Below are 12,699 nucleotides of genomic sequence, written 5' to 3'. Positions count from 1 at the left end.
CGGTCCTTGGCCTCCGACACTTGCTGGAAACCCATCTGGGTTTTGGGACAAGGCCATCCCATTTTATATAGTTTCCACCAAAGAGCTGCGGTCTGCAGAAGTGCTCAGACCTGCCTGCATCCATCAGGAGTGCAAGATGAGACTCAGATGGGCTTTGCTCGGGTTTTGGGTTTCATGGCAGGTTTTGCTCCTCGCCAGGGCTGATCCCCACTGGGGAATCCTGCACAGATGTTGGCAGAGACCCTTGGTGCTCTCCAGGAGCACATCTGGAGGCTGCAGTGATGAGGGCAGCTCAAAAGCCCGTGAAATTCCCTGCAACTCAATTACTGCGGAGATGAAGGATCTGCCCCATGGGGGGATGACAGCCAGGCTTATGGCAGCAAGCAAACATGTAATTAATGCAGATGGATACTCCTGAAATTCAAAATTTGGGCCTGTGCTGCCTTTGCATGACCTTTGCTGGTGCTGGCAGGGGGCGTGGGGCTGGACCCTGTCCTGTGTCCTCAAGCCGAGCTGGTATTTCACTGCACGGAGGAGCAGGGAGGTTTGGCTTTAACCTTGGTGTCCCCAGCTGCCGTCAGCGTGGCCTGAAACCTCCCCGCTCGCCGCTTCCCTTCTGTTTAATGGAAGCTTGGGGTCAGCCGCCCAGGCACGCTGCAGCGAGCCTCTCCGCTGGCTCCGACCCCTGGTTTCCCGCAAGGGTCGTGTGCTTTTCCCAAAGGGTACCCTGCATCCAGGTAATGGGGTGATGCTGATGCTGCGGCCCCCGTGCTGCGTCGGGGCCGCAGGGGCCGTCCGGGCTGCGGTGCTCCCGGCTGCATCCTGGGCGGCCCTTTGCAACTAAATCCATGCGGATGTTTCCACTCTCTGGGTTACCGTTTCCTTCCACCGTCCAGCAGAGACCCGAGTTAATATTCACAAAGCTTTGAATGGTGGGATAAAGTTCAGCTTTCCGCTGGAAGCGTGCGCTTTGGGATGGGCTGGGAAGGGAGGGGGTTGCCTGGGGTGCAGCCCATGAAGCTGCCTCTGCCCCATTGCAGAGACGGGTCCCGAGCAGGTATTTTGGCACCCGGTATCCCCTCTGAAGTTCAGAGACTCGCGTCTGCGTGGCGGTGATGAGCTTTTCCACTGCTTCAGCTCAAGACCGAGTGCAGGGCTGCTCACAGCTGGGCCGAATCTCCCCAGAGGCGTGACCATGCCAGGTATCGGAGCATCCTTGCAGGGGGAACGTCCCCGTGGTCCGTGAGCAGGTTTGCATGCAGCAGTTGGGTAGCTTTCTCCTAGAGCTGGCCCTGCCTGGGGCCGTGTCAGGGACCGGGTGGTCTCTTGGGATCCTTTTCATCCTCGCTGTCCATGAACCTGTGCTATGGGACTGTTTCCCAACCGGCCAGCTTACACTTAACGAGCCAGAAACATCTGGCATGGGACACAGCCCTCCACCCTTTCTTTGCTTGCAAATGTGGATATTTACCAAAAGAAATGCTTTTTTTGGGGGGTAAAGAATTTTGGGCAGCCTGACAGCACAACTGCTCGTGGCCAAAGCCACCGGAGCACGGCATAAACACGACTGTCGAGTAGTTCCAGTAAATAAAGCAAATTCCTGCAATGTCCCTTGCTCGAGACCTGCGTGGGGATGGCTGATGTTACCGGATGATGTTGCTCTGCTTGGCGTGAAGTCTTCCATCCTCATCTCCCTCCATGCGATGTTGGAGCGCATCTGGGTGGCACCGTGCGCTCAGTTTCGAAGGGAATCTCAGCCCAGCCTGGTGTCTCCATCCCTCACCTGCTCCCGGGCAGAGCCCAGGCATGTCTGCTAGATGGTGGGATGGAGACCAGGCTCTCCAGGGCGGTAGGTCTGATGCTTCGGAGCATGCGAGCTCTCCGTTTGCACAGACCTCTGCTGTGAAATATTTTCTATCAGTAAGGGATCCAAACCCCCAAAAATTTGGTGGTATTTGCACAAGAGACTGGCTCCACAGAGGTGTCTGCCAGGTCAGGGCTAAGCCTAGGAAAGGCTGTTCAGAGATCGTGGTTCTCTGAAGCAGATAAAGAGCAGGAACAGAGTGTCTTTGCCGTCACATTCCTCTCTGCTTCTGGAGAATATCCCTTTTCCATATCTCATTTCATCCTAAACATGTCAGAAGTTTCCCCTTGGAGAGAGCAGCGTAACTGGATGCAAATGGCACGCAGGTGCCTTGCTCCAAGGTGCTCGTGTGCCACCGTGCTCCTCCAATGACAACATGACATCCGTGGGTGCAGGCGGTGGGAAACCCTCCTGGGAGCGCAGCTGAGCCTTGCTCCCGAGGAAGGACCCTCCTCGCCCACCGCTGGGCAGGAGATGCAGGGTACGGATGCGGCTGAGCCTGGCCCACCCGCAGCCCATCTTGCGGGGGTCCCGGTCAAGGCGTTTATGAGAGATCCTGTGCGATTCCGCCCGACCCTCGGGGCTTGATTTCCCTGCCAGGCAGGGATGGCGGCAGTAGCTAAGCCATTTGGTGTTCAGTGCTTGCACGGGCTGGTTTTGCTGCTCTGCAGAGGTTTCTGCCCAAAGTGAGCTCTCTGAGGGAGAGGCCCTGCAGAGATTGGTGGAAAACACCCATTTTTTTTGCATATTTGCAGCCCAGTTGTAGCTATAGATGGTGTTTTAGGCATGATCCTGGCTGCACCCTGGCAGAAGGACTGCAATTCCCGTGCCGTTTGGGGGCTCTTATGCTTTTTTCTCATGCCTTCGAGCTGCCACCGTCACTGCTGGGGTGGTCAAGGGCTGGCTTCCCCGGGGACCAGCGAAGGGAGGGTTTTGCCTCCTTTCCCAGCAAGGCACTGGAGCAAAGACGAGCCCTGGCTCGTTTTGGCCCTTCTCGCATCTCTCCTGCCAACATCAGGCAGGACACAGCTGTAGCTTTCTCTTCTGTCGGTTCTTCTGCACGAAAAAAAAAAAGGATATTCTCTGCACAGAATGAGTGTATGTATATACATAAGTACAGCAGCTATCTGAGTATGCAATTATGTAGTATAAAACATCTATTAAATATGTGTACACAGTTAAAAAATGAAGCCACCATGACTCACTCTGGTTGAAGGATAAATGACTGAACATACAAAACATCTATAGTATAAACCAAGGACATACAGAGCGAGCAGGATAATAATTGTGCTGAGCCTTGGCCAACCCCAGGAGTTGGCAGGAGGCAGAAGAAATGGAGATGCTAAGATGAAACCCCAGTTGCTGGTAAAAGCAGAAGCCAGACGAGCATCCTTCGATACCATCCCAGAGGAGTTTAACGAAATCCGCTGAAATGCAGAAGAGCTCAGAGAAACTAAACGGTTATCTCAGAAGCGTGGTTCGTATAGGAGCGATGGTTATAACAACACGCAGAAACCCGGCTGCCAAATACCAAATGTGGAATCTGAGGACTTTGGCACCTATCCTTCAGTCTGAGTCTTTTCATGCTGCTTTTGGCTAGCGCGGATGGTTTTAGAAGGGTTTCAAAGCAGCGTTTATATATATATATATATATATATATGTATATAAATTTATATACATATATCTGTGTGTGTGTATGTATAGGCATATTTGGGTGTATGTGTATACGCAAACTTATATATAATATTCTGTAGGTATATTTTTAGTTGTGACTATTTCCCTTTTCCTAACCTTTCGGGGAAGAAGCCAGATCATTTGCACATGGGGGCTGTAACTGCAACCCTGATAGTGGAAAATCTGGGAGGAAAGCAGATTATTAAACTCCAAGGGGGAAAAAAAAAAAAAAGCTTGGATACATACTGCTCGAAAAGCTCATTGACTTGTGGGGCGGCTTTTCTCTGCTCGCTGTCTTCCCGAGCAGCGAGTGGCTTTCAGACCTCTCTCTCAACACTTTCTCTCCCCTTTTCATTAAGCCGGAGGTGCAACCCAAGTGCTTTCTCCAAGTATGTGAATGGAAAAAATGACAACGGGCTACTGAAACTCATCCTACCGTGCAACGGAGCTTCGTACAGCAGCAGCAGTCTCCGTTGGTAGAAGGAGAGGAAGTTACTGTAAGGGCAGAGATGATCGTGGTGTTGACCCAAAAGGGTGACTTGGCTTGGAGATGTTCCTCTGTCCCAAGTCATGCTTCGGTTCATGCCATTTTGGGGGTATTTAAGGTATGAATCGCATGACTTCGGGCACCTTTGTTGCTGTGGATGGATTTATTTGGGCAAAATGCGTGTGTTCAAACCTGAAAAGGGTTTCCACAAATGCACGTGGGATGTATGTCCTCAAATGTGGAAGCTCCCATCCCCATGTGTGCTCTCCTCATGCTGCACATGGATGTTTGTGGCAAACGCAAACTGGAATCGCCTTGAGTTTGGGGAGAAAATATTCTTAGAGGTCCAAAATCAGGTGAAACATGGGAAAAAAGTTCCCTTCAGCTTTCATCTCCCCTCTCCCAATTGCTTTTCCTGATTCCTGCCCATCACCCCATGAGCAGGAGCTGTGTCACTCCCTAAGGAAGGACAAAAGGACCCCTTCCCTCCTCCCACACATGCATGGGAGGTCATGCCAACCACTGCCCTCAGCTTCCATTGCCACCAGACACCCCAGTACAGAAGCAGGAGAGGGAAAGGGGCCCAGGGGGCAGGTTGTGCCTCCATGGGGCAGGTTGTGCCTCCATGGGGCAGACGGCAACAGCCGTGACGCTCCACGCAGCGAGCACCGGGACTGCTGCCCCGCGGCGGCTTGTGTCTGCGGATTGAAAGTTTCCAGCTATGCAAAAAATGAAGCTTGAGAAGAACTGGCTGTGGAAGGAAAGCCCTGGGAATGAACACCCATTAGCCTTCAGAAGCTGTAAAAATAATAAATATAGCATTCCCGAGCTGGCTGAGGCCAGGGCTTCACTGATGCTGCTGGCAAGGTGGCACGGCTGGGGAGTGGGTCCCGGATGGGCTTCAAGGGCTGCGGGTCTAGGATTTGGGGTGCTGGATGCTCTAGAGAGCTCTCTAGCTGCTCCCTGCCTCCCGAGCTCGTGTCCCGTGGTGTCCCGGCCCGCTTTGCAGCAAAGGGGTGCTGTGAAGCCTCAGTGCAGGGTTTGGCCCCCTTGAACCCCCCTGGGCACAGCTCCCCACCACCCTCCGTAAGAGCTCGTCCTTGCAAGCACCCCAGGGTGCTTGCGAGAGGGGGCAGCCCCGAGCCCCCGTCCCCGTGGCTGCTCCAGGCACAGACATGACGTTTCCAGTCTGAGCACGGCCAAAGGGAAAAGGAGGAGGGAGAAGAGAGAAAAATCTGCTCGGTGGATTTAAAGCTATAATTGTGCTGATCTGGAAAAACAGTTAAAGGGTTTGCTATTTCCCTACTACTGCGAGAGGCTTTCTTGGCTGTAATTCTCCTGTGGTTTGGCCGGTACCCGAGCACTTGGATTATTTTGGTGAAAGGGTACATAACTGCAAAGCATTCCTCCGGCGCGGGGATAATGTCTGCTCCCGGCTCTCCCTCCCATCACGCTGGGGCTGCAGGGACGGGCTGGCCGCAGGGTGCGGGATGCTGTAGCAGCCCACCCCATCTCCCGTGTTCAGGGAGATCGTCGCCTTTTTGGCACACATGGGGGTCTTTTTTTCCAGAAAATCACATCGGCTCTGTTATTAGCATCGCTGGGCTCTTCGGGGCTGCTCCGCAGGTTGGTCTGCCCCTGCCTGGCACCTTCCCAGGGCGCCTTGAAGGACACGGGACATCTGACATCCCTGGGGAAGGTCTTCCTTGGCATAAAGCAGTGCGGTTGTCACAGATTCGAAGGTCGGTTTGCATCAGCCAGTTAGGCCTTTTCATTTTTTTTTTAGTAAGCATTTGGTCTCATCGGAAAAATAGATGTGGTCTCGTGTTACTCGCTGTAGGACTTGCAGAAGAGAGGGGCTCATGGGAGGACGTCCCCTTGCAGACAAACCCAGTCTGCACCAGCAGCACTCAGCTGACACTCTTCATGGTTGGGAGCAGGCTGAAAGAGGAAGGAAAAGGTCTGCCACCCTGTCCAGAAAAAAAAGCAAAACCGCACTTGGTATTTTTTTTCCGTGAGGGACCCAACGGGAGGCACATGCCGAAATGGGGATTTGGGCTACACGACAAATCTGGCGGGCGGAGAGCAGCTGCCCCGCAGCTTCTGGGCTCCTGGGCATTCCAGGATCTCCGTCTCGCCTTCCTCACCTCGAGAGCCTGAAACTTTCTCCTGCCCCAGCCCTGTGGGTTTACCCAGGGCTTTCCAAAGTGCTGCAGCAAGAGCAGCCTTCCCTAACCTACCTTTGCTTGCTGTGACACCCAGGTGGGCTTCCCCCTCTGAGGTGCACCAGGATTTTTAGGAAGAAACAGAAGCGGCCCATCGAGCACCAGCTTTGGCAGCCAGGCCCTTGATGCAGAGAGAAAAATTGTCTCCTTGGTGTTTCTAAAGCATCCTCATTGCACCATAGCATTAGCATTCAGGTGCAGCCCTAAGACCCCAGCACCCCTCCCGCGGTGAGACCGGGGGAGGCTGGAAGTGGCTGGACACCAAGTCCTGCCTGTGCCACCACGTTACACGTGTGCTGCAAAATATCTATAGCCTCATTGATGAAGATCTCTATGAGGAAGGGGGTCTTGTTCCTTCCCATCCCATATCATTCACCCATAAAAAGGCCTTTGCAATCGCATCTTTGTTATTTAGGGCTGGGGGCTTGGTGCCCTGGTCTCAGAGCACTCAAGGGCAGATGGATGGAGCTGCGATATCGGAGCCGGTGACCCAACGGTGCCTCCAACACAGAAATGCATGGGTGGGGGAACCTCCCCAAACACCGCTAGCCGGTGATAATGGGAGACTGGGGAAAGCAAGAGGCACCTGGTGAGAACTGGAGTCACAGATCAGGGCTGGCTTTGGAAACCTCCAGAAGAAAGCCAGAGATCGCACGAGTCCTGGTGGACACGTGCAGCCTACAGAGAGCATCGACCAGTAACTTCAAACGCCGCAGTGGAAACCCACGGCCGGGCCAAGAATCACTGACGGGCCTCGCCTGTAAACATCTCTTTATTACAATATCCCTAAGTAAAAGGGAAAAAATTACACCAGAAAAAATAAGAAAGTATCATTACTGCTGACCACAATATTCTGCGAGTTCCTCAGACATGTTTTGCAACACGCCCGTCATCTGCTATTTTAAGGAGAGCGCCGGTATTTTTGCTTACTGGTATTTTTTCTTACTGCGAAGTCTGTGTAATCGCGGCAGCGGCGCGGGGCTCGGACCCTGCATGCCTCCGTGTCCTGGTGCCGGGTCACCTCGGGGCTGGTCCTGTGACGTGGCCACTCGGCGTGGGGGGAGATGGCCCGCCGGGTCCTGCGGGGTTTGCAGATGCGCTGCGGGAAGGGGCTGTGTCATTAGGAGCAGCCGTTCCCGGCTCGACCCGGTGCGCAGAACAGCTGGTTAAATGGCAGTCGTGTTTATGTTTCGTTTTGCAATGAGAGGGTTTGTTATAAAGCAGAGAAAACATCGATCGGCCGTTAAAAAAACAACCGCCAAGGGTGCTTGTGCGCGTCGGTGGCAGATGGGCAGGCTCCCGCAGGCACTCCCCGTGCGGGAGGGGACAGGAGGGGACAAAGCTCACGTCCCGGCGTGGGTCAGGGTCAGGACCTGGTTGCCTGCGCTGGGCGCTGCGGGGTCAGTGGGACCCAACCCTCAAAGCAAGGATGGGCTACGTCTTGGGAGAGAAATCCCCTAAAAGTCACCAAATGCGGGGATGGAGCACTGCAACCGCTCTGTCGTTAGGAGGTTGTCCATTAATTGTGGTCATATGGGGAGCACAGGGAGACCTGGGAGTGAGCGAGGGGCTCTAATGCCTCCACCGGGAATGCTCCTGCCAAGGGGTGATTTACCAGGTATTCAATGGGCAAAAGAGTCTTGCAAAGGGCCGGCAACCACTGCTAAATAAGGAGCCCGAATGGCTCTTTGGTCGTGAGTCAGCCCAAAGCTGGGTGCTGGAGAAGAGCCCCTGAGAGCTGCGGGAAGGACGTCGGCCCAGAAGCGGTGCTAGGGCTGGAGATGAGCAGGAGCGGGTCGGGACGGGATGATGTTACAGGCAGGAGAGAAGGATGTGGATGGAACAGCCACGGCCGGGAGGAGCATCCTCTCCTGGGTGGCAGCGCCGGGGGACATCGTCCCTTGCCAAAAGTAATGGAAACCTGACACAGACGGTGCAAATACTTCCCCGCTGTAACCCTCCTCTTCCTCCTCCTCCCCTGCCGCACGCCCCAGCCTCGGGCTCCCGGGCTGGGTGAAACATCTTGCTGCTGCCGGGTGGGAAAGCAAAGGTTTGCGTCTCTCCTGGCTTTATGCGCCGCGCTTTTTCAAAACTGCTTGCTGAATGTACCCAATTGATCTTATTTAATACGCTGTTAACCCAGCGCGCATCAGGCCGGCTTGTTGGTGCTCCCAGACCCAATGCCCCTTCTCGCTGCCAGCCCGCACTCCTCTCCCAGATGCCCCAAGCTCCCTCCCTGCCTGCCTCGGGGGACTGCTCCGTAGAGAGACCAAAAAAATCAGTTTCTTTTCTTCTGACATCTCTGCTGCACCTCCCCGGGCTTTGGGCAGTGCTAAGGGATGGATCTGGGTTTAATAATACAATAGCCACCACCTCAGACTCCCTCTATGAGACCGTGTTGGAGGTCGCCCGGCGCTCGGCTGCAGATGTTTGTCCCAGGCGTGTTTTTGCGGTGGCCCTTGGTCACGGACACACGGGTTTTCTCTGCTCTTGGTGAGCAGAACTGGCTGGAGAGGCAGTCTGTCCATTGCTGTCCATGCAAGGCGATGGGATCCTCTCCATCAGCAGAGCCACCCTTCATTGCCTGCGCTCTTCAGTGGAGCTGTCTTATATCTAAATATTTAAAAAAAACCACCGCAGATGGATAAAATGGTTTTCTAAAGACCACGCAGAAAGCTGCTGTCAGACCAAGGACTCATTTTCAGGTCCCGCGTCCTCCTGTGCCGCCATCTCTTTGACTCCGCCGCCGTTTCTGCCTCTCCCTGGACTCCCACTAGGTTTTTTTTTCCACCGTTGCCAATGTGGAGAAAAACATTTCAAAGCCCGTTCCTCTGTCACACTCCCTCCAAGGAGCCCCGATCCCATTTAAAGTTTTCCACAGCTGAACTCTCCCTTTCCTGAACCTCCTTAATCACTTCTTCATCCAGTTCCATCTTGAATAAATTAACTGCAAGTGAATTTGCCTTGCAGGAGATTAAGTGTCCCATTGATTGAAAAATCCTGTGAAAAGCATAGTTGCTCCTCCGTTCCTCCCTAATCCCTGCATTCCCAGATCACCAGCTAGACATACCTTCCTTTCCTGATTTCTTTCCATTTAATCAAAATATCTTCCAGCTCAAAATGGGGTTTGCAACCTCTCCGCAATGCACCCGGGGAGTCTGCTGTGCCGGGGGGGTTATTCCCTTAAAAAGTCAGGAATTTGCTGGATGCAAAAAGGTTGAGGGGTCTCTGTGGTGGGGGATCATCACGCGTATGGGGCGAGGGGCTGAGCTACGTCCAGGCGAAGACGCTGGTTAATACAACCCTGGCAGGAGAAAACGCAGGTAAAAGCCAACAGTGCTTTAGGGGCAATAGGCAGAAATTAAAAAATTATGCAATAGAGGATAATTAATGAAGATAAATAGGGACTAAATAAACGAAGCGGAACCGGACCTAGGACTGTCGGAGGCGGTTTGACGGCGGTGGCACGCTCCTCTGGGAGGGGATGCTGGGGACGGGCACGTCCCTTTGGCTCGGCGCGGGAGCCGGGAGGTACATCCAAACGGCCACAAGTTTTTAAGCGCTGAACTCTGGGACAAATTTCCCAGGCAAATGCTGCCTTCTCCATCGCTTGATGCCTTCAAATCAGGGACGGATGTTTTGCCGGCAGATGTGCTCCAGCGAAACGTAATTTATTGGGTTCAGTACTGAGATAACTGGCATGAATTAATGTCTGTGACACAGGGAATTTCACCAGATAATGTTTTGACTAAGGGAAAAAAAATACCCCAATAATTCAACCAGTACCGAGCAGCTGTGACTCTAATTGTTTTAGACACTGAAGCACGGCAGCGTTTCGCGTTTTACGCTGCCCCGTCGTGCTGCACGCGCCGCTCGTGCACGTGTAACAAAATCATTTAAAACAGTGCAAAAAAACCCCTGCAAATTGAGCTTGACACATCATTTTAATGTTTGCCGTCAGGCTTGCCCAGCAGCCACGGACGCAGCCGTCCCATCCCCAGCCTGGGCAGGGCACGGGGAAGCGGCACCCAGCACGGGCGCTTCGCTTGCAGAGCAGAAATGGGGTTTCCACTCCCCTCGTTGCACAGGCAGAGCCGAGGCTCCTCCGGTATTTCCACCAACAGCCTGCTTTTCCTTTTTTTTTGTTTTCCCCCCCCCCAGGACGAAAGTTAAAAATACGTCCTCAGACATGTTGCTCTGAGCAGTCTGCGCTTTTCACATTTAATCCCTTTTTTCGCTTTTGTTTTCCCCATAAGGAGCGCATGAAAAGGAAGGCGAGGGCGGGCTTGTTTGTTTCTTATTTTCTTTTAAAGCTTCGTTTATTAGCCAAGCCATGACGCAAGGGCCTGCAGCTTCGCTCTTTGCAGAGGGCTTTACTTGTTTAGCATCGGGCCGGGGCCGGGGCGGGGGGATTGCAACCCTGCAGGGAGCACGAAGGGGGAGATTTGGGGTGACCCAAGGGTGCGTGGGGACGGGGAGAGCCGGGACGGAGCAGGGGATGGCTCCCTGCTGTGGCAGGATGCTCCAGGTGGATTTGGGTGACTTGGGGTGGGACTTCTTTTTTTTTTTTTTTTTTTTTTTCCTTAAGAAAAACCCACTTAGAGCACAGGTTTACAAACCGCAAAGTAAAGGACGAGGTTTGTAAGCAAGCTGTGAGCTGGCGAGTAGAGCAGCGTCTCTGACAGCCGACTTTGGGACACACTTACAGCATCCCTGCGACCCGCACCTTTCAAACAGCTGGAAAAGCCTTTTGCCCCAGCTGCCAAGTTTCCATGAGAATTTGACAGCTTCAGCTAATTAATCATTTAAATTTAACCAAAAAGGGAAAACAATGCCATTGTCTTTGGGAGACAAAAATTCTGTTTTCATGAGCTTCGCAACCCCTTTGCATTCATGGCAGCGCCTGTAAATATTTGGGCTTTCTTTGAGCTTGCGGCCCTGACGTAGGGCTGGGGAATTTGGGGAATGGGTGGTTTGCCCTCGTCATCATCTCGTGTTTGCGAGAGATGCTTCCACATAATAACCGCTGGCGTTCGGGAATATTTATTAATGGGTAGTGTGATAATATTAATATGTGAATAATAATTAATGGGAAAGTCCCAGCTAGGATTTCCCTGCTTCGAGGTGGGGGGACACATTGAGGTGCAGCTGCTCCGAGAAGTTAATGTTAAGCCCTGTTTATGTTAAACTCTTCTATTGGAATGAAGAACTAAAAAATGAAAACATCATCTTCTGAGGCGTCTCAGCCTTCATTTCTTTTCATCTTCAAGGTCCTTTTCTCTCTCCCTCCCACACTCTTTCGCTATATTTCCCGTCTTCCACCTTCCCTCCCGCTCTGGCTGTGAGCAAAGAGGCATCGATAGTGCAGCGGAGGCAGAGGGAGACGAGCAAACTCCTTGTACAGGTCAGGGAGAAGGTACCAGATTTCCCTGAGCTTCTGGATGCTATTGAGGACAGTTCCAGATGGTTATTATTTTCCCCTAATTAATCTCCTCGTTAGCAATGAAGCTGTAAGACAGGAAGTATTTCCATGAGAATCCTTAAACGCTGCTTAGATTTTGGAGCTTTTAATTTGGTGAGCAATTCCGTTTTATAGCGATGGAATAAAAAGAATGAGTGTTTAGTGTCTTTGTAGAAGCAGCGTTTAAAAAAAAAAAATGACCATTTCTGGTCTAACAGGGAACATCTGTGCTGGGGATGGTCGCTTTGCCAGCTGCTGGGTAGGGCGGCGCAGAACAAAAGAGGTCCTGTTTATCTGTCGATCCGGACTTGGACGGTTGCATCCACCGATAGGATTTTTGAAAGCAAAAAAGCAATGGAGCAGATTTATTTTGGGGCTAACACATTGGGAGCAGAAGACGCCAATAACCCGTGGTTCGGGGTATTTTTGAACTAGCCTGGAAGGAATGGCCAAATTCCTCAGGTCTTGCTCTCCTCCTCCTTTGGTTTGCTGTTTTGTACTATTCTGGTCAAGTCCACAAGAAAAAGTGAGAAAAATGCTTGCGATGTCCCAGATACATCCTGACTAGTGGCTTGCGCCCTTGGTGGATGTATGCATTTTTATCAGCTCCTCTCATTTGAAAGAACAGATAGATGCTCAACGTCCTCACCCGCCGCTGAGCTAGGGATCCTAACCTACCTGCTTGTAAGTGAACAACCCCAGGTCAGAACAAAACTCCTGGAAATTCACTTTTTCAGCTTTTTAGCGGGGAAAATTCCCTGCAGATCCCAGTGTGAGTTGCTGTTACTGCTGTGCCAGCTCCCTGTTATTCCTTCGGGTATCGCTAGGCAGGACTCCTCGGTACGCATCCGAGTCCCGAAGGCAATCCTGGCACGAAAAGATTCCTACCTGAAGCAGCGGTGAGAAGGGACGCCTCCGTTCCCCCCTCCCCAGGGCCAGCCGTGCCCACCACGGGACCTCAGACGGACGCTGAGGGTTTCGGTGCCGG

The 12,699-nt window shown here is 52.7% G+C and overlaps 1 protein-coding gene across 3 annotated transcripts in view; it reads left to right on the top strand.

Annotated features, from left to right (window-relative positions):
- The window catches only part of ITGA11 (integrin subunit alpha 11), a 52,592-nt gene that overhangs the window by 8,192 nt on the left and 31,701 nt on the right, over window positions 1-12,699 (top strand). The window lies entirely within an intron of this gene.

Source organism: Mycteria americana, chromosome 6, assembly GCF_035582795.1.
Source record: "Mycteria americana isolate JAX WOST 10 ecotype Jacksonville Zoo and Gardens chromosome 6, USCA_MyAme_1.0, whole genome shotgun sequence".
NCBI lineage: Eukaryota > Metazoa > Chordata > Aves > Ciconiiformes > Ciconiidae > Mycteria > Mycteria americana.
Note: the sequence above shows the minus strand (reverse complement) of the source record. Positions and strands in the feature narration are given on the sequence as shown.